The sequence below is a fragment of the Spermophilus citellus genome (assembly GCF_964194105.1).
Source record: "Spermophilus citellus genome assembly, chromosome: 2".
In the NCBI taxonomy this organism is placed as follows: Eukaryota; Metazoa; Chordata; class Mammalia; order Rodentia; family Sciuridae; genus Spermophilus; species Spermophilus citellus.
In genome coordinates this window covers 165,160,537-165,182,584 of record NC_138183.1, presented here as the reverse complement: position 1 = coordinate 165,182,584, position 22,048 = coordinate 165,160,537, and positions in this window count along the sequence as shown.

Sequence of the window (22,048 nt, the reverse complement as noted above, 5' to 3'; positions counted from 1 at the left end):
CAAAAATTGGATGAACTTTTTCTCAAAAATATATTGAACTTACATTATGCACAAAGCTCTGGGAAAAAACTTCTAAGATAATAAAATACACATGCAGCACATCTGAAGACATTTTTTGTTTAGATTTTAATGAATTTTATTTTATTAAGCAATTTTAAGTTCATAGCAAAATTCAATGAAAGATACAGGACTTTCCACACAACCATGATCTGTACACTTAGCCTCCCTCGTTATTAAACATCTCCCAGTAGAGTTGTAAATTTGTGCAATCAATAAATCTGCATTGACAAATGATTATTATCCAGAGTTCATAGTTAATATTAGTATTCTTTTTTTGTGTTGTACATTCTATAATTTGGACTAATGGATAAAGGCATGCATTTACCATTACAGTTTCATACAATATAGTTTTACTTCATGAAAGATGTTTTTAACACACTGATACTAAATTATAACTTTCTGAAGATTAAAGATTAAATCAAGAAGATATAAAATATATACATGTAAAATTTTTATCCTGTTCTTTAACAAATGAGGTAATAAGCAGGATGTTTGTGATGGTTTAGATATGAGATGTAACCCAAAACTCATGTGCAAGATAATGTAAGAAAGTTTAGAGTGAAATGATAGGATTATGAGAGATTTGATCTAATCAGTACATTAATCCACTAATATGGATTAACTAGATGGTAATTGTGAGTCAGGAGTGGCTCAAGGAGGTGGGTCTCTGAGAGTCTGCTTTGGGGCTCTCTCTGCTTCCTTATTACCATGTCTGAGTTGTCAACTTCCATTGTGCTTTCCCCAGGAAGTTCTGCTCACCTTGGGCCCAGAGCAATGAAGTCAGCCATCTATGGACTGGAATTTCTGAACCTGTGAGCCTTGAATAAATTTTCCCTCCTATGTTGTTTTTTTCAGGTATTTTGGTCACAGGGATGAAAAGGCTAACTAAAAACAGGGTTTTAACTGGTTCCAAGAGCATTTGAGAAGTAAATGAAGGCAACATGTTAAAACCACTGGGTTAAAGACAAGACCTATAAAACTCCAAAGAAGAAATAAAATTTGGGTTCCATCTGTCCCTCCAAATAGAAACTATTCACATGATCTAAAAAAATCCACAAGTTAAAACCACAGGTTAAAATGCAGCATTCTGGTTTTTTGTGTTTTTTTTTTTTCAATTAAAATAGAATTCTTCTTTCTTAAATCTGAGACCCTCAGTTAATAGTGAGTTTAACCATGTGCGTTTCCCTAGACAATGCTTTGCTCTCATAAAACATTGAAAAAATGTGATGTCCATATTTTTCCTCATTTCCATGGTTTTGGTAACTTTTCTAACAAACATAACAACAATGCATAAATATTATGCATGCCATTATATCCCATAAACACATTTACAGTGAAGTTTTATGGAATATTTGAATTGGAAAAGCTTTCAAAGTTGGCCTTATAGATAGTCAGATATAATTGGTAAAAGGAATGTAAATGAAGAAGAGATCAGAAGAAGAGAAAGTGCAGAGTTAAAGACACAAAAATGGAAAAGCATGGTTATGCGTAATAATAACAAGGACTCCAGTTTCCTTAGCATGGAGGAGTCATGGAAGAGAATAGCAGTTATAAAGGTGGAGAAGACCCCTTGAGACTGACTGGATTGTGTCAGTCTCACTGGATTGCACCAGTCTGGGTTGTGTTTCCATAGTAGGCAATGGCAATCCTTAAAGATTTTAGAGTCTAGATAGGACAGACTTCAGATTTGTTCTTTCAGACGATTTAACTCACAATCTCTTTTCTAAGATATTTTTCTAGGGACTGAGAAACCAAATTTACAAATTTCAGTGGCTAGACCATAAATCAAAATAAATGCTGATACACAATTTGCAGCAACAATTTATCTATACACCTACCCAGGAAACAAGTTGGCCACAAGTCGGATTTGTAGGAAATCAGACTATGATGTCTACTAATGGATTCAGAAAGTTAAACAATAGTGCCTATAACAATTGACCCCAAATGGCTAGGCCTTCACTAATACTTGACACTGTTCCTAATTTTTGGCCCATTTACAACTTTAGGACCAACCAGTGAAAGTCAAATATGTCCCTCTAACCAATCACATAGAATGTTCTAGTTAGTCTACCTACAGCTTCCCCATGCTGGAAGGCTCCTTTCAGAGTATACCTGATAGCTTCCTTTTGCTCAACTCTAAAATTTCCCCTCTCCTCTGCTTACCTTTGAATTTGACAAAATGCATGTGATGAAGGCTCATTTTTTTTTTTTTGCTATTAACAAACTGAATAAATAGCCTTTACTACTTCTTATTGAGATGGTCTTTATTTATTTCCACCAAAGCACTACCCCTAAAATTAAGGATCCTTTTAAAAGTAAAATCTTTATTGAGACATTGCACATCTCCATTGATATGAGTTGGATCTCATCATAGTGTATCAGGCGCTATATTAGGCATGAGGATGCAATAATAAACATACACACTGTTGCCCTCAGAAAGTCTTCAGTTGTGTAGAAGAGGAAAAAAGTAAACATATATTATAGTGCTTGCAAAAAAAAAGCACCCAAAAAAGCCTCAGACAAAATTTTCAGTCAGTTTTTTCATAAATTTACAATGAAGGAAGCATCTACCATTACTTTTATTTCAGCAGTAATTCAAGAGTGTTGTTAAGAGAGTTAGTTTTATAGAGGACCAAGAAGAAACAGAGACGGTCTCTAATTGGTAAACATTCAGTTGTAGTAGAATATGAAAATAGAGATTTATTTTGGAATAGCTGACAGTTCTTGGTTGGGGGAATGGGACAAACTGGGATTTTGGAGACCTATGTAAGAGAAGTATTGTTCATTGTTGGGGACTAAAGGCTTGTTGGGGCTAGTCATTTCCTGGAACAATTCTGACTTGATGGGATGCTTTTGTGCAGTCAGTTTGTCATAATGGTTCCTAATGGATTGGGGTCAGGAGGGCTGCTATGACAGGTCATTTCTCACCAGTGTGCTTAGTGCTTATGTTTTATATGGGTTTTAGAGAAATTTGACTTGAGAGATGAGATAAATTTGGTACTGATGATTGGAATTACAAAAGGCTGAAGTTTCAGAAATAGCAACTTCCCATGTCTAAAAGTCAGATTATTTTTCCTGCATTAAAAACATTTGATGTGTAAATACGTATGTAAAACACACACACACACACACACACACACACTATTCTTTCAAAGAATCAACTAATACATACTTGGCTACAAATAAGCAGTCTGTGACCTGAAATTTTGTTTTCTTTATATTGAGTATTACTAAAAATATTGAATTTTCATGACATTAGCATGGACATGCATATTCCAGTTTTCTGTAGTCACTACCACTGGCACTTTATTACAACAGTGTGTTTCACACATCCCTGTTACCAGTTCACCTTTGTGTGTTGGGAAATATAATCAAAACAAGCCAGAGAGGGGGGGGGGGAGGGAGGGAGGGAGAGGAGGGAGGGAAAGAAAGAAAGGCAGGCATAAAACCTCTCAATAAAGAAATTCTCTTCACAAAGGCAATGAAGAGAATGTTCTCATTACTGTATGATCATTAAAACAGAATGTGACACATATCGTGGGTAATTTGGTAAGAGAATGAAGAACAGCAAACAATCTTACTGTCAGAAACAGCCCATCACATATATGTTTGCAAGAGAAGCCATAGCTAACCCTTAAGTAAGAGAACTTGACAGTACCTTTGTCATGTATCCTACAGTTACTTATGATTGGGGTGAGCATCTGCCTTAGCTTATTGACTTTATTCAAAGGAAAAACAAAATTCCTGATACCTTTACGACAGGAGGTAGTTTTGAAAAATGGAACAACATCCCACCAAAGTTACAGTCCTTGATATTTGCATTTTAAGAGGATGACTCCCATGTCCTTAAGTAAGACATTCCTAGGTCATAAATCTCAGGAAGTCCTACTTAGTCTTCAAAAGAATTGATACACATTTCAAGCAGAGGAGACACTATTTACCATGATAAGTGTTTGTTTGCTTAAGTAAATGCTCTAAGAAAAACAAGAGTTGGAAAAGCTTCTTCCTTTATTTTCAACACAGAAATTTTCTTTATTTTTAATTTTATTTATTCTTACACAAGTTCCATCTAAGATGTTCAACTTTTCTCCTAGTAGAATAGGTTAAGAAAACAGTTAAAAACTATTTTTTCTTGGTTTGAGGGTGTAGCTCAGTAGTAGAACACTTGTTTAGCATGTTTAAGGCCAATTTGCAGTACTGCAAAAAGAAAAAATAATTTTAAAAAAAGAAAGAGTATCCTTTAGCAATGGACTGACATTTGTGCACTGACTTTAAGACTTTGATATAAGGGAATTGGAGAACTTTTTTAAAATGCTTATGAGAGGGCTGGGGCTGTAGCTCAATAGCAGAGCACTTGCCTAGCACATTTGTGGCACTGGGTTCATTCCTCAGCACCACCTAAAAGTAAACAAAATAAAGGGATGCTGCCCATCTACAACTACAAAATAGAAATTTAAAAAAAAATGATTATTTGATACAGATTCTAAAGATCTCAGATTCAGTCCAAATACCTTCTTCTTTATCAAACTCTCCATTAAATGGTATGCCTTTATCCCTTCACTAGCAACACCTCCTCAGATGGAGGATAGGATATCCTAAAGATATAAGGAAGAAACACTGTGGAAAAGGATGTGGAGAGGCAGGATGCCGAGTTGGGTAAAGGGAGGCAATACAGAATGAATTCTTAAAAGATCATGTTATGAGCATATACAAATATACCCCAGGGAATTTCACTTTTATATATAAATAAAAAGAACCAAATATAAATAAATAGACAATAGAGAGGCAAAAAGAAATCTAGCAGAGTAGAGGAAGGAGAAAGAGTGGGGGGAGGAAAAAAAGGAGGGGAATAGGGGAAAAGGGAGGGAAGAGGGATTGTGAATTGAAATCGAATTCCATGCATATATGAACTTGTTGGGATGAAACAAACTACTATGTACAACACTCTAAAAAAAATAAATAAAAGAACTTCCTCCAGCTGTGCAATGTATGTGATGGAGTAATATCCCTATGTGGCAGCTTTGGGGTTTACCTAATGAGCTTGAGTTTCCCTTAAGCTACTTGTTCTTGTAATATAATTAATACTTTCTAATTATGCCTGAAGCCACCTTTTTCACTTTGGGAAACAGGAAGCTTTCCCTGTTCCATAACTCAATGAATGTCATGGCACCAGGAATTCAGAGCACCTGCTATGTGTACCAGACCCATAGAAAATTCATGTCTAAGGTGTCATGTGGCCCAAATGTACTAAATCAGGCATAATTTTAAAAAGTAAAAATGTCATAATTATTATATTTGGCATACAAATAAAAGAGGAAGACTAAAACTACTAATAGTTGACTATTACATTTGAAATATATTTGTTTTATTCAGTGCAAGTCTCTGGCTTCTAATAATCAGCCTTTCCATTTATTTTTACTTTACAGCACCAAACTAGACTCCTAAGGCATGGATATCCTAAGGCATGCATAACTATATTCAACTTTGGTGCTTCAGGCAATAAGTAGCAGAATTACTAACAATTATAATGATTAAAGTGTTCCCTTAGAAAGGGTGACACCTACTTAGCATAAGTGACATAATTTGTTTAGTTGTTTAAATCATACAATTGTAGTTTTAGAATGATCATAACCTACACTGAGTAATTTTCAAAATTAATAAGATGATTAGCTAAAATAAACTTACAGATGTTTATGGTAAAGAGATAATGCTTTAAGTTGTTCTTTCAGGAAAACAATATTTTATTCTTTAGATACATTTTGTCGTGTGCTAATGTATCATTAAAATCTTGGGGAAAAAACTCAGAGTCATTCACTTGCTTGTATTATTTGTTGTGATTATTTATTTCAGAATTTAATGGAATAAGAAAATCATTCTGTAAGGCATGTTCAGTCTGTAGTAAAATAACAATTCTTATTGATTTTAGTTGGGCAAAAGTCTATGGTTTAATGAAAACATGATGTAAACCCTGTAGGTTATGATTCCTGTTGGCCAGTTATGGCCATTGCCTCTTTTTTCTATTCTCAGTGCCAATCTCCTGCAACTACTGCTCCACCCACCCAAGACAAAAGAAGCAGTATATGGCACTGTTCTCTTTCACGCCATTCCTTCCTAAAGTTCTTTAGCTAGGGGACAATTGTCACCACCTCTCCCTCTAAAAGGCCAACACTTGACCTCTACAGACCTTTATGCATAATTTTATTCCCACCCAAATCTAGACAAGTCAGTTTTCTATTGATTAAATATCCTTTACTTTTCCTGCCTACTTGTCTTTTGTTTTGGTTTTGGCACTTCTTCCTGGAAGGCTGCCATGCATTCTTCATCTAGTTCCTTTTCTCGCTGTACAACATTAACCTGTCAAGACTTAGGCAAATGCTGCACAGTACAAGATATCTTCAACTCCACAGCCAAAAATGATCATCACTAAATCCAAACACACACTCACAATATCATTTCTAAATGCTTACAACATGCCAGGAAATATTGTGGGTTACAGAAACCACTTGTGAATAAGGTCAGGTCTTGGCCTGCATGGAACACAGAATTTCTACTACTAGTATTCATAGACTAGTAGCTAGTAGAAGTACTTGGGAGGCTGAGGCAGAAGAACTGCAAGTTCAAAACCAGCCTCAGAAACTTAGTGAGGCCCTAAGCAACTTAGCAAGACTATAGCTCAAAATTTAAAAGAAGAAAATAAAATGGGCTGGATGTAGCTTAGTAGTTAAGTGCCCCTGGGTTCAATCCCTGGTAACCCCCACCCCCCCCAAAAAAAGTGGTTCTTTGTCTCCCCTCCAACTGTACTGTTAACTCTCTGAAGGTGAGGGCAGGGTGGTATTCCTCTTTGAATCCTTACAATGTTTGTTTTTGCATCTGGATGTAGTAGATAGATGATCAATAAAATGATCTTACTATGTGAAGTACATATTCTGTTTCAGTTAGGAGTCTCCAGAAGGGTAGATGTTTCTATGATTTACCACCTAATAGTTTTCTCCCTTATATGATCCTTTCTCTAGCTTGTATTATCTGAGGCTTATATGTTATTGTTAAATAGAGAGGAGAGTTTCAGGTTGAGGGGAAGGTGGAAATCCAATATTTAAGAGGAATGGGTCTCTCATGGCAACTAAAATAAATGAGCTGAAATACAAATATGAACATTCAATTTTCTTATTTACAACTATTTATAGATAATAATTTTTAGGATAAAACCTAAACCCATTAATATAGCTTACCAGAACTGCATAAAATAGATTGCTGAATTTTTCAATTTCATCCCTCCTATTCCATTTGCTTGGTTAATTCCTACTTTAGCTTTAGTGGTTCTGTTTTCTGTCATAAATCACACCAGTTTTCAATTTGGGAACTAGCCTTCCTCCAAACTTAGCCTCATGGTCTGTGAGAAATAACACTGGATTGCCTGAAGTCCAGTTGTTAAGGGAAGTTCAGTCCTTGTCCCCAATGCCAATTTAATAAGGAAGACATAGTTTTGAAAAAAAAAATGGAAAAGGGAGGTTTATTGCTTTGCTAGCAATGGAGAATCACAGGGAATTCCTTTCCTAGAGGCTTTGATTCTACCCATAAGGCAGGACAGAGGGCTTTTAAAGAAGCTCTTCAAAGGCTGCATTCCAGGTATGCTCTGACAGGGGCCTCAAGTGCACCCTGTAGGTGTGTTGAAATTCACTTGTTAATTTGGGAGATAGTCACTTCCTAGATATTCTGGTGACATCTCCTCCCTATGGTGGGTGTGTGCAGAAGGACAGATATCTTGGCCTAGGATATGAAAAGAACCCAATAATCTTGGTTCCCTCCCCAAGGCTGGGGAGTGGGAGAGGGTAAAGAGGAAAAGAAAAACATGTCCCTTTTAAAATAAGTTGAAGTGAACCACTGCTACAAAATTGCATATCTAATCTTCTGTCCCCAGGGATTATTTCAAGGACAACAAACATGGTACACAGGTTAACTGAATCAACACATTTCCCCATTCTGCAAGGCATGGATAGGACCTAAACTGGTCTGAAAAAGGTAAGCCTCCTAAATTTTCCAGTGTATAATGCCCTTGTATTTTCAATGTGAAATTGCTTCAGTCAGAGGCATTGCTGGAGCTAGGGGTTGGATGTGGGGGTTAGAGGGAGAGTTTAGAAGGAAGTGACACTGTTTGAAGCCTGATTAATGAATGTTCTGAGAAAGCAAAGACAGGAGAGGGATCCAATGATTCTACTTACATCCAAGATTCAACACCACTCACCCTTGACACTTTTGTCAGTGGTTTAGACTTTCTCAATCATACTGCCAAAGTAAATTAAAAAAACACATAAGCCAACAGTTTTTTCAATATAACATCTTTATTGAAAATATATTAATGTAATATACAAGGTACTAATTTAAAGTGTATAAGCCCATTATTTTTAGTACATGTAAAATATTTTGTAATCATAATCACATTTGGAATATTTTCATCACCTCACAAAGTGACTTGTATGTACTAATAGACACTCTTCATTTCTGCCTAAACTTCCAGTTCTGTTTCAATAGTTTGTCTATCCTGTACAATTCTATCAACAGAATGATACAACAGGCGGTGGTTTGTTGACTTTCTTTTTTCTCTTAGCATTATGTTTTCAACACTCATCCATGTTATACTGTGTATCGATGTTTCATTCCTTCCTATGACTGAGTAAAATACTGTTATGTGGATAGACTATATTTTATTTGTCCATAGACATTTGGATTTCTCCTAATGTTTGACTATTATGAAAAATTCTATAATGAACTACCAAGTATAAGCTTTTTTTAAAAAAAAAATGTTTAAAGTTCTCTTGGGTGAAATTTTTGGATTATAATAGTAACTGTTAAAATTTTTGAGAAGCCATCAAACTGTTTTCCAAAGTGATTGTACCATTCCAATTGTATCACATTTCTTTGACTTCTTTCCAAGAATTCCTATTATCTGTCTTTGTTATGATAGTCATCCTATTTGGTATAAAGCATTATTTCATAATGATGGCCATTAGTATTCACCGGATGAATAATGCTATTTACTACTTTTCATCTGATTATAACATTCATATAACTTTTTAGAGAAACATCTATTCAGATTTTTAAACCCCCCCCCCCTTTAGTTATTAGACTTAATTTTTAGGTTTCCAAAAAAATTGAATTGAAAGTATTGAGAATTCCCACTTAGACCTGATCCCATACATGCCTAGTCTCCTCCCACTATCAATAGTCCCTACTAGAGTGTTACACTTATTACAACTGATGAAACTACATTGACATATCATTATCCTACAGAGTGTGTAGTTTATATTACTACAACTCTTTGTGTGTTTTACATTCTTTGTGTTTGAACAAATGTACAATGATATTCATCATGGAACACCCAGTAATTTCACTACCCTAAACATCTTCTGTGCTTTGCTTATTCATCCCTACCTCCCCTAACTACTGGCTACCACTGTTCTTTTTATCAACTCCATAGATTTAATTTTTCAAAGTATCATAAAGTTGGAATTTATATGATATGTAAACTTTCCCTATGGCTTTTGTCACTTAGTAATATACATTTAGGCTTTTTGCATGTCTTTTTTTGCTGAGGCACCACACTTCTTTTGAGCATCGGATAATATTGTATTGTCTTTTCCCTTTATTTTTAACTCTTTCTATTCCTTTTACTTCTCTTTTTTGTACTGGATGCTTTTATGCTATTATCTTGCCTAACTGTCCTGGTTAGAATCTCCACTATGAGGTTAAACAGAGTAGTCGAGAACAAAGACATTTGTCTTGTTCCTGTTCTTAGGTGGATAGCATTTAGTCTTTCAAAAATATTTTATTATCTCTGTGTAGTTGTTAGCTGTCTTTTATCAAGTTGTGGAAGTAGATTCTATTCCTAACAGATGTGAATCTTTATGGATTTCTCTCCTTTTTTCCAGTCATCTTTTAACATCATACTTAGGTTATGCTCTTCATTGTCCAGAAATTCTAATTCTGCAGAACCTTGAAACTATTCATATTGCTTTTTACCACCCATAACATGTGTAAATTACTGATTATTGATATTTGTTAAGTCCATAAATACACTAAGATAGAATCAGAACAAATTTTCTTCTTCTTACTTCTGTTGTACTCCCTGGTTTAAAGGTACCAGCAACAATAATTCAGAATAATATTAGCATTTCAACCACAGTCATTTTATAACAGCATTGCCTTTGGCAATTCACAACCTCTGTGGGCTCAGTGTTTTAATCTTGGGAATTAAATGGCTGTCTATATGATCAACATCCCCTGTAGCTAAAATTCTATGAATTGTTAAATATAGTGTCAGGCTTATTTAAAGGAAAACAAAATAAAACAAAACAAAAAGCTTATTCCACTCCTAGAGAACAAAAGCATGTTTCAAGTTTCAAGTGCTCAGCTCAATTTTTTGTCATGCATTTCACAACTCATTTATAAACATCTCATCTAATAATTGAATTCTGCAGTGATAAGGTGAACAAAAATGAAACCTAAAAACAATTTTGGAGTATTTTCCAGTATAATATAGGTTGATCAAGTTTTTTCTCACACAAATTTGGGAGTAGTCAGTCTCTTCTACTCATGTCATAGCTCCTTTTGTGCTGCTATAACAGAATCCCACAGAATGGTTATTAAAATGAACAGAATTGTGTTGGCTCATAATTCTGGAAGCTAGAAAGTCCAAGGGCAACTGGTGATGGCCTTTATCATGTGTGATATCATGGTATTAGGTATAATGTCAGAAGGTCAAGGAGAGAGGGGCTGAACTCATCTTTTTATAGGAAACTCATTCCTCAAGTAGCTGCATTAATCCATTTACAAGGACAGTTCCCTCATGGTCTGATCACCAACACCCAACACGACTGCCTTCAGGATCAAGTTTCTAGCACATGGATTTGGGGGACACATTCAAATTATAGCAGCTTTTCTATTCTAGGAGTTTGAAGGGTACTCATATTTTCCATGTACCTGTTAGGGAAACTCATTAATAAGTAAATAGAAACAAACAAACAAAAAAATGTATTTTCAGAAATTTAGAGAAATGAGATTATTTGACTCTGAAGAGTTGAAAAGAATACTCTCTGGGATTTTCAAAAATTTTAATTATCCAGTCAGAATGTCTCATGAGCTTGCCTCTGGTAGTATGAGGAGCTACCTAATTCAATTTTTCCTAGTATAATTTCACTTGAATTGTTTTCTATCATAGCCAGTTTTGGTACAATGCAGCACATGCATTCCTAACAATCATTGCACTACAATGAAATTATTTTTTTTATTAAAATAAAAAATGCAGAGTTGACATTAAATGTGAAACCAGGAGCAAAACTCTCAAAAACGTAATCACACAAAGAAAATATAGGAACATGGAAATGGTAGCTCAGTTTTATGCAAGATAAACAATTTTACAAAGTAAATACTGCAATAAATGTTGTACTTTTACTTGGGGAAGTGGTAGAACTAATGTTTATGTGAGTAGGTATCAGATGGATTTCAGATTATGAGCCATTGTGTAGTGGTATAATAGTTAGCAAACTTGTAATCTTTGGTAGACTTAAAACCTCAAGAATGCTTTCACTTCCCCTTTGTGACAATAATTTTTGGGACCATCATAGCTGTTTCACCAAAATTAAAAATTTGATGTGGTATATAGTCTTCAATTAACTTATATATCACTACTGTAAATCCCACCACTACTTCCCAGTTTTTGCTTATGACTTGGCTCAACAGATGGAGGCTTTGGAAATTTCAGTGATATTTGAAGTCATTTAACCAGCTACTTCTAGCATGAATAGGAGATGTTTCTGCAGAATTTTGTAATCTTTCTTTAAGATCTTAGTTTACAAATAGTGTTTTATAAATCTTGTGAGAGAATGTATCCTTGATGTTTCTACTTTTGTTCTTAAGACCATAAACTCAACAGTCTTTCCATTACTTCTTGTTTTCAATGACTGTGCAGTATTTGGAGCTGTTCCAATCATAGATGTTTCTTTTATTTTCAGAGTATTTCCTCTAATGATCCCCAATTGTAGATTCCATCATGCCCAGAGCTTGGCAACCCACATGTTCTCCTGGTTATTTCAACTTCAAGAATACTAATTATATAATTGAAGCTATTGAGGAGTTTTAGAAATAAAATATTAAAATAAGTAATCCTTCTGAAGACTGAAACATCTTGTTATGGTTAAGAACCCAGACTCCAGAGGAAATACTTTATGTATCTGAATTATTTTACTATGTAACATTAGGAAACAATATTAAATTATAATAAATTATTATTGTTATTATCTAAGGTAATCATTGACTCTTTGACTGTATTAAAAGAAGAAAATTCATAGTCTAGATGTCCCTATTTTTCTTATAGTAACTGAAAATTATTTGGGACAGATCATCTTCAGACAATACATAATAAATCAACCAAATGCAAACAAAGAAATTCTTATTTATTCTAAAACTTATTTCCTTTTATGTCTACCTTTGAGTTCTTCACAAGGACTACAGCATTCAGAATTAAATAGAAATAACTAAGGATAAAAACCAATACAAAATTAAATAAAATAGACAGTCTCCTGACTGTGAAATACACGAGGTCTTGGTAAACTTTGTACATAATGGTAGTGATATTAAATATTTAAACCCAGTGGGCCTTACCACCTCTGTTGCAAATACTTATATCTGCTATTATAGCTCAAAAGTAGCTAAAGACAATGCAAAAACAAATGTCCCTGTTTGTGTTCTAATAAACTTTATCCATAAAAACATATTTGAGCCAGATTTAGCCCATTGGCATAATTTGATGAATATCTGGAAAAATCATTTGAAAAATCACTTAGATATGAAATACACTTTAGAATACATGAATCACAGTTCCATTCTGTACAAAATAGGAAAAATGAGCTTAATCTCAATAGATTCACATTCAATATTAGCAGATTAACTCAGGTTAGTAATCTAGCAGAAATTGTGCTATAGTCATTCTTACAACCACTAAAATTGAGATTTTAACTATACTGAACCTGAACATTACCTCCAATAGTTACCACTGTAATTGGTCTGGGCATGAGTTTTAAGCATCTATATGTTTAAAAAATCTACAAGTTATTCAGAGATATATACAGAGTTAACAATCATGTCTTTAATTATTAAGCCAGATTTGCTTTAGAAACTTCCGTACTATTTTCCAAAATGACTGCACTAAGTTACATTTCCAACAGGAGTGTACAGAGTTCCCTTTTATATACATATTATTTAACACATATTGTATTTTGTATCTTTGCCATTCTAACAGGTGTGAGGCAATATCTCATTGTTTTAATGTGCATTTCCTTGAGGTGAAATATTTTTCTTATGCCTATTGGCTATTTGCATAATTCTTTTGAGAAAGTTATATTGAGGTCCTTTCCCCTATTTAAAATCTAGCAATTAATGATTTTTATCTTGCTGTTGAATTATTTGAGTTCCTTATATATTTTGGATTTTAATACATTATCACATACACACAGGGCAAATATATTTTCCTGCTTCATAGGCTGTCTCTTCATTCTTGATTCATTCCATGCTGTTCAGGAGCTTTTTAGTATGATGTAATCCCACTTGTCAGTTTTTTGTTTTGTTGCTTATACTTTTGGATCATATCCATCTGTGAAGTCATTGTCCAAAACAATGTGATGGCATTTTCCTCTATGCCATCTTCTAGTGATTTTGTAGTTTCAGACTTTACATTGAAGCTTTTAATCCATTTGGAGTTGATTTTTGTATACAGCATGAAGTATGAGTCTATTTTCACTCTTCTGCCTATGAATATCCAGATTTCCGAGCACCATTTATTATAGAAATGGTTCTTTCCTCCTTGTAAGTTCTTGCCCCTTTTGTTGAATAGAAATTTGCCACAAGTGGGTGAATTTATTTCTGGGCATTTATTCTAGTCCAGTGATCTGACTATATGTCCATTTTAATGTCAGTCGAATGCTTTTTTTAATTACTAAAGTTTTGTCATAGATTTTGAAATCAGGCAGTAAGAATCTTTGGCCTTCTTGATTATTTTTTAGTTTTTAATAGGACAGTTTCCACAGACTTAAACCATAGAGTCCTTAGTCCATACTCCTAATCAAGATCTGTATTCAGGAATGGCTCCTTAGATTTTCTGAAGATAACTTCTGATCCCTGAAGATATTCTACTCAATAAAAGTATTTTTGGATGCTTGAGACTTGAGCCATGCTGTACTAGTATGATCATATAAATTTATCCTAACTATGTGATTTATGGTGATGACTATTTTTTTCTGTTAAGAGTACCTAGAAGCTGCATAGTTGAGATCCTCATACACGTGCATCCTGCCTACATGACAGTCCCCCCATAAATGCCTTGGACACCAAGGTCCTAGGGAGCTTCTCTAGCTGACACCATTTTTCATGTTGTTGTTACATATCTGGTGGAAACATAAGGAATGTCTCTGTGTAACTACTGGTATGAGACACCTGTAAGTTTATAACTGATTTCTCCTGGATTTAAGCCCATGTGCCTTTTCCATTTGCTGATATTAATCTGTGTCATTTCACCATCACAATCTATAACGCAGTATAACAGCTTATCTGAATCTTCTGAGTCAGTCTGGCAAATTATCAAGTCTGAGTGTTACCTTGGGGACCCTCAACAAAAATCAAATAGTAAGAATCATTGTAGATACATTCAGGGCTTCAGTTCCAGTTGAAATAAATACTAAAGTACTGAAGTTACTAGAAAGCATACATAATTTTCACCCTGGATGCTTTTTTGAGGTGTCAAAAAATAAGTACTAGAATAAATATGATCTTAACAGGATCATCAAATCTGAATCCAATTTTCTGAAGAATCAATGTCAGAAACAACAGATGAGTGAACTTTATATCATATTCTAGAAAAATCTGTAACATATAATGGAGAAACAATGAGCCTATTATGAGTAGGAGTTATATAGAGTAGGTATCTTCACAACTATGGAATATAATACATAGAAGGTGCTCAAGAATTGTTTATAAAACTGAATTGAATTTCAAAATCCTAAATAATAAGAGATCATGACTAAAAATCAGCATATGCGGAATCAATATGGAAAGATAAACCATTGACCTTTTAATGTGATGCTATCTAAAAAATACCTATTCAAGCAAGGAAGGTCACAGATACAACTTTCCTGCATTTCAGGGAAAGTGTCAATAATCTCCCATAACTTATTTATTTACTAGTTGGTGAAATGTAGGCAATACAACAGAAAAATTAAGTAGTGTGAGAGTTAGATTGGAGCAGAGGCAGATGATGGAAGGATGGTTCCCCTAGAATGATCACAGAGCCTTCTGTCCTAAGCCTTGTCCTCTCTAATGTTTTTGTCAGTTACTTGGATACAGGGAAAAATGTGTACATGTAAAATTTTCAGATAACAAAAAGCTGAGAGAAATAGCTACTATGCTTTATAATAATCAATGTATGAAAGAGATCTTGACAGCAATTTGTGTGAAAAGTACTTCAGGATTTTAGTTGACTGCCAACTCAAAATAAATCAGCCATTACTGCCAAGAAACTTGAATGCATGATAAATGATAAATGTGCTGTGTGTGTGTGTGTGTGTGTGTGCGTGCAGTGTACATTTCATTCATGTTGATTAGAAACTACTCTTACAAAATCAGTAGAGCTAATAGAATTTGCTGCTCAAGTTTTCCTAGGATCCTTGATTTTCCTCTCATAGTCAGTTATTCTTTGTCTTATGATTATTCTAAATTGCTTTATCAATATATAAAATAAAATTGCCAAATGGTATTAGGGTTCATCTCAACAGGTACATACTAAGTTGTTTTAAACAATCTGCTTCAGCAAAAATTGTATGTTAGTTGTTGTTTTGAGATTAGAAAAAAGAAGGCCTGTGACAAGACCACCTGAAAAAGAGGTGGAAAAGAAGAAAGATTACCCAACATGTCTCACAAAAAAAGTTTAAAAGCCTCTGAGATAAGGGGAGGAAGACAGCTCACATCACCACAAAGACCACAAAATTAATAAGTACAGAGATTTGGACATATTTGGCATCAGGATATTATATGAAATAATTGACTTTTTAGGGTTGACAATACAAGGAGTAAAGACAGTAATGGAGCAAGAAAAGACATTCTGGTAAGTGACTATAGTTTGTGATGCCCACTGCCTTACTGTGAGGCTCTGGTGTCCTCTTCCTGTCACCTATCCATGTAGTAAATGATGACATTGCCCTTGGGTGAATCAAGGGTATTGCACAGCGCATAGCCTGTCTTGCTGCAAGGTAAGCATGTGAGAATGTAATTGCCTTTGCTGGTAAGTGCTTGGATGGGGACTGTGGGTGAACACTCTAATAAGCTGATGGTGTAGACAAGGAGGAAGGAGGGGTGTGGATACTTCAGCAAAAACAGGGGGTTGATTATTTCATACTCAGCTAAAAGGATAATGATTTTTTGTGTCTAAAAACAAGGAATCTGTAAGGAAAATTTGCACAAACTGATCAGGGCCTAACTCCTGGTAAGGTCAAATAAGCATGAGTGAATTGAAGCCATCAAGTATCAAATCAGTGTTCTGCTGCGGGACAGCAAACTGTAGGTCCCAAATGCTGCTTGGAAGGGAGAATCAGGTTTATAGGATTTAAATTATTAATTTTACATATAATTGTGTAAAGTGTATGTTATTATGTAAACATAACAAATTATATTTAAAATATTAATTTCTGCTGCATAGCTCCTTGAGGAGGTGCTCTAATTGTTGTTTCCAGTTGTGTTGTGTGAAAGTTAAATGTTTTTCATCATTCATTTACCCATACATAATTATCTGAGTGTCTAATACATATTTAGCATTAGGATATAAAATATAAATATAAAATTATTTACTTCTTAGAGTTGACAATATAATGAGAAGAGAAAAGGAAGCATAATTTCAAGAGATACTATTTTCTTCAATGATTTGGCTCATAATGGAGAGAATGATGTGCCCATCTGGGAAAGGGACAGAGAACTCAAAATTGTTGGCTATTTTCTTATAAAGTTTAATTAGATTGTAATAGTATCATATCACCATTAAACAAGGTAGCTCTAATAACCAGAATTATTTATATTACATTGTAGCACATTTGCCTTTCAGAAGATAGGGGAAATGGGATTTTGAAGGCAACTTTATGCAAAGCTTAGTTCAAAAAAATTCTTAGTGAAACTTTACATAATTAAATGTGACCTGCAAAGATTCATTTCAACATTGTCTTAGGCCAAATCCCTGGAAAAACACTCTGAGCTGGTGGTATGCAGGGGCAGGATCATTGATGATCACATTGAGGAATGGTGCCTATAAGTGGCTGAGGAAAGGATAGAGTAGAGAAAGAAGAACAACTGCAGTCTAGGTTCCACAGAAGCCTCAGGAAGTTCAATATGGGCCTGTGGGGCTACAGTGGCCCTTTAGATTTGCACTAATTTAAAGGAAAAGGATCAAGATTTGCCCCAGCCCCACATGGCTGCCCCTCAGAATATAGCATATCATTGAGCATTTTCAGGAGAGGGATCCATATGTGAGTAATCAAGAGCCTGTAGCTGGGAGGATAAGTGTCAGGAGTAAAGAAGGGAAACTATGGCCTGGCACCACAGTTTCTATTGCAAACATCTGGATGAATCTGCTTCACTACATTATCATTCAACTGTCCCCAGAATTGGCCTGCTCTTCATCCTTACAGTGGCATATCTCCTCAACATGGCCTCTCAAATTTCTCCTGAGAAACTCAAGCATAGATTTGGTAATTGAAAAGAATTTGGAGGCAGTTTAGATGATGGATTACAAGGGGAAAAGGTAGAGATTCTGAAAAGAAGAACATTGGTCATAGAAAACAGAACGGCAGAGCCAGCATCTGTAAAGTTAGTGTGCCAGAGGGGATTGGAAGGAGAAACCTGCTTATATTTTTTTTAGACTAACCTTCAGAGATGCAGCAAATTACAGAAAATAGAATTAAAATTGATTCAGCCTATGGGGTCTGCCTCTATTCCACTTAAATAATACTGATGCGCCAGGAGCAAGTATAATGAGAATTAATAATTTCACAGCTCAAATGAAAGCTATGAAATTCATCAGAATGATAAACCTGCAAGAAGTGAGAAAGAGTCTATTTTTATTTTTTAAAAAACTCCATGATGCAATTCTAAAAAGAAAGCAAAATTTTATTAGAGGCCAGGAAATAGAGAAGTGAGACTTGTGGGAACAGTACTATTTCCCAGAGAAATGACAAATAATTTCTTAAAAATGAGATATCACCTACAATGTTCCCTAGGAAATGACTTAACTCATGCAAACCTAATAAATAAGTTATGAGATTGATAACTTTAGTTTGTAAATGTGTATGAATGGCTTTTATATTTTATCCATTAGGATGTATTTCAATTGTCAAAAAACATTAAATTAGCAGCCCTTGGTAGATGATACTAGGATCCTTTCAAAACATTGACTTAATTCTTCTTATAATCATACTCATGAGAGGCGACTGCCATCCTCTTTTCAAGTATAATTTTTTTTCCTATCACTAAGCAGCAATTGCTTTTTAATACTATATATCAGTTTGCTAGGGTTTGAATAGCAAAGTACGGACAAATGCATATCTTAAATAACAATTTTTTTCTCTCATAATTTTGGTGGCCAAATTTCCAAGATCAAGGAGGCAATAGGGTTGCTTCTTCTGAGGACACTCTTCTTGACTTACGGATGGTCATTTTTTCCATATGTCCTCACAGGGTCTTTCCTCTGTACCTGAAGTGTCTTAAACTTCCTTTATGAAAGGGTAACAGTTATATTGGATTAGGATTCACCCTACAGACTTCATTTAAACTACCTCCTTAAAGATCCTATTTTCAAATGTAGTTGAATTCTGAGATGCTGGATATTAGAATCTAAACATGTGAATTTTAGGGTGGGGGCACAATTTAGCACATAACACAATAGTAGTAGAATAAAATTTTACTTTACCACAACGGAAGAGTGTTTTTCTACTACCATTCAAATTACATATTATTCCAGTCCAGCAGAAGCTTCAAATGAAACAAGATAATTTTAAACTTAATATAGTCTACTAATGAGCTGGCCGCACAAAAATGAGTGGAGTTCCCACCCTGAAGAGGCTTTTGTTCCCCTGATAGGAGATGGAAAAGAGGAAAGCTTCATAAAATCACACCTCATTCTGCATATTTATTAGAATCAATGGAGGATGTGCAGAATGTAACAGATGAATAGGAGGCCTGACCTTGCTGTCATTTTTGTCAGAATACACTAAGCCTTTTTAGTTTCTCGTCTAGCGGTAGCTATGGATACACTTCTCTGAAAGCATTGGCCAGAGCAGTCTATGCATCCAAATGTTCTCCACCTTATCACTACAAAATATAGATGATTAGACTCTATGATTTTTATCTATGAGGGCCCTCAAATACATTACAAATTTTTAAAGATAAAAAAATTGAGCACAGACATTGACAGTAAACTCAACATGTAATGTCAGTTTTAGCAGTTTCTTAATGATATAATAATGGAAGAACCACAAGTATTTAAGTATTTGAAAAGTGGATCTCTACTGTTTTAGCTTAGCATTCATTATTTCTGCCCCCCAAATATTATTAAGAAGCAAAGAACATATGGAATAATTTTCATGTTCCTCCACATGGCAGTGATGAAAACATTATTTGAATAATGATGTAAGGAATAAGCCTCTATCTCAGTCATTAATCCAGTGTAAATAGAAGAAAAACTTAGTAGTTTTAAGAAACTTTTAAAATGTCACTGTTTAAAAAACTTTTGCAGATGTACCTAAGTATAGAGGATAGCATAATGATCTTGTACATATTCACTGGAGACCCAACAATTACTCTATCATGGAAACCATTTTTTTCCCCAAACTACACTCACACCTATTATCTAAGTGAATCACAAACATTAAACATTTTAGAAATAAATATTTGAATATGTATCTCTAAAACATAATGAATTTTAAGAAACATTATATAGTAATATTAACATTCCCACAATTTGATGATATTTCTAGTCATTTTATATTTTCCAGAGTATCATATATGATAAATAAGTATATATTTGATATGTGATTATATATTTATAGGTTAAATAATAATGCTACATATTACAAATTTGACAATTCACATTTAATACATTTATTGCAAATTCATGAAATGCTGCTTTTTAAAATGACACACTTCCTTCTATCTTTAAAATTTTTGTTTGTTTGTTTTGTTGTTGTTGAAGAAACTAAGTGATTGGTCATCTATTATAGAGACTGGTTTGCGCTAATTGGCACTAATACAGAAAACAGTTGCCTCAGCTACCTGTTGCTATGATTGCTTCCCTGAAGAAGAACAGAAGAAGGAAGGATGTGGAGGATGTGTTCCATGACATTAGAGGTCTGCATGGAACTCCCAAGGAGAGTGCCTGTAATCCAGTTAAGAGACAAAGATTAAATCCAGTTTCTGAGAGTTAGCATACTGATATTGGACAAATTAGGGATATTTCTGAATCTCAGTTTTCAGATATAAAAAAAATCACATCATAGTTAAAATACTGAAAACAGAAGATTCTTTCTTTTTTAGAAAAAGTTGTGAAAAAATCCTGAGAACAAAAACCATTTCCTTTAAGGTGATAACAAAAAGAATGACAGCTGATGTTGCAACATACGTATAAAACAAGTTATCTTCAAAGGAGAAGGCAGACAGAGTGTTTAATAATGTTAAAGATTTGTCTGGAATACTAAAGAAACAGCTGTGAAAAAGAAATGAACAAACAAAATAAATAACTTTGATATGCAGCATTTCACTCAAGGTCAGATCTCAGCTTCACCATTTTCTCTCTTTATAGCTTTTGGAAGTTACATCGGCTGATTCTTAATTTTCCTTCTTTCAAGTGATTATAAACATGTCTACCTCATACAGACTTTGTAACGAATAAAGGAGAAATCAATAAGGCACAATAAAAACAAATTGTTTAATAAGTGTCATAGCTACCACACATTGTCACAAATGATTAGAGGGAAGAGAGTATATGCTAAGGATATAAGAATAAATGGAAAGGAATTTATTTCGACTTTCCACCTTGTGTACGCGTGCATTATGTGAGATTGGAGTGCCCATAGTCAAAATAAATCCAATCTTTGAAATATTTTACTTGAATGATCCTTTAAATATTGTTCTCACAAATATTTTATAAGTAACTAAAAACCAAGTTGCAAGCTTTGTTCTCTTTTGTTTTACTTTTCATGAAGAATAGGGAAGACATAATGAGAAAGGAGTAAGAAAGAAGAATACACAGGGGTGTGAACTCTATTGAGTGGTTATTCATTTCCTTGGCTGACATGGGCAAATATGTGCTTGTTTGCTGTATTATCATTCATACCTGTTTATATCTGCAGAACACTTAATAATGATTATTAAAATTATAATGCAGTTGTAGTAATCTAACTCTTATAAATGGCAAGACCTTAGCACATTTGTTGGATGTTCTATTTTCAAGTCATTTGGTGATGTATGGGATTGTGTCTGTGTTAATGATAAGTGATATTATGGCTATTGATTACAAACATCTTTACTTCCTGTTTCTCTACTCTTTATCTGTTTAATATCCTTTTTCCCATGTACCCGAACACTTCTCTTCCTTTAAGGATATTAAATATCCTTTTCATTTATTAATGTTATATTGGTTGTAATAATTTAGGGAATGGGGTCAACAATCTAGATCCTGCATATCACAGCTCCTAGATGGCAGCAACCATTTCACTGGAGTTAACCAGGGAGGATTTTTAGACTATTAGAAGCTAAGGTGATTTTTTTTCGTTAAATTCCAAATACATTTTGCTTAGTTGAACTTGCCTTAAGAAAAATTGCCCACAGAGAAATTTAACTATTCATTTTATAGTGCCTAATCTATAATTTTAATAAATGGTAATAGAAATATTTATTTATAAAATAG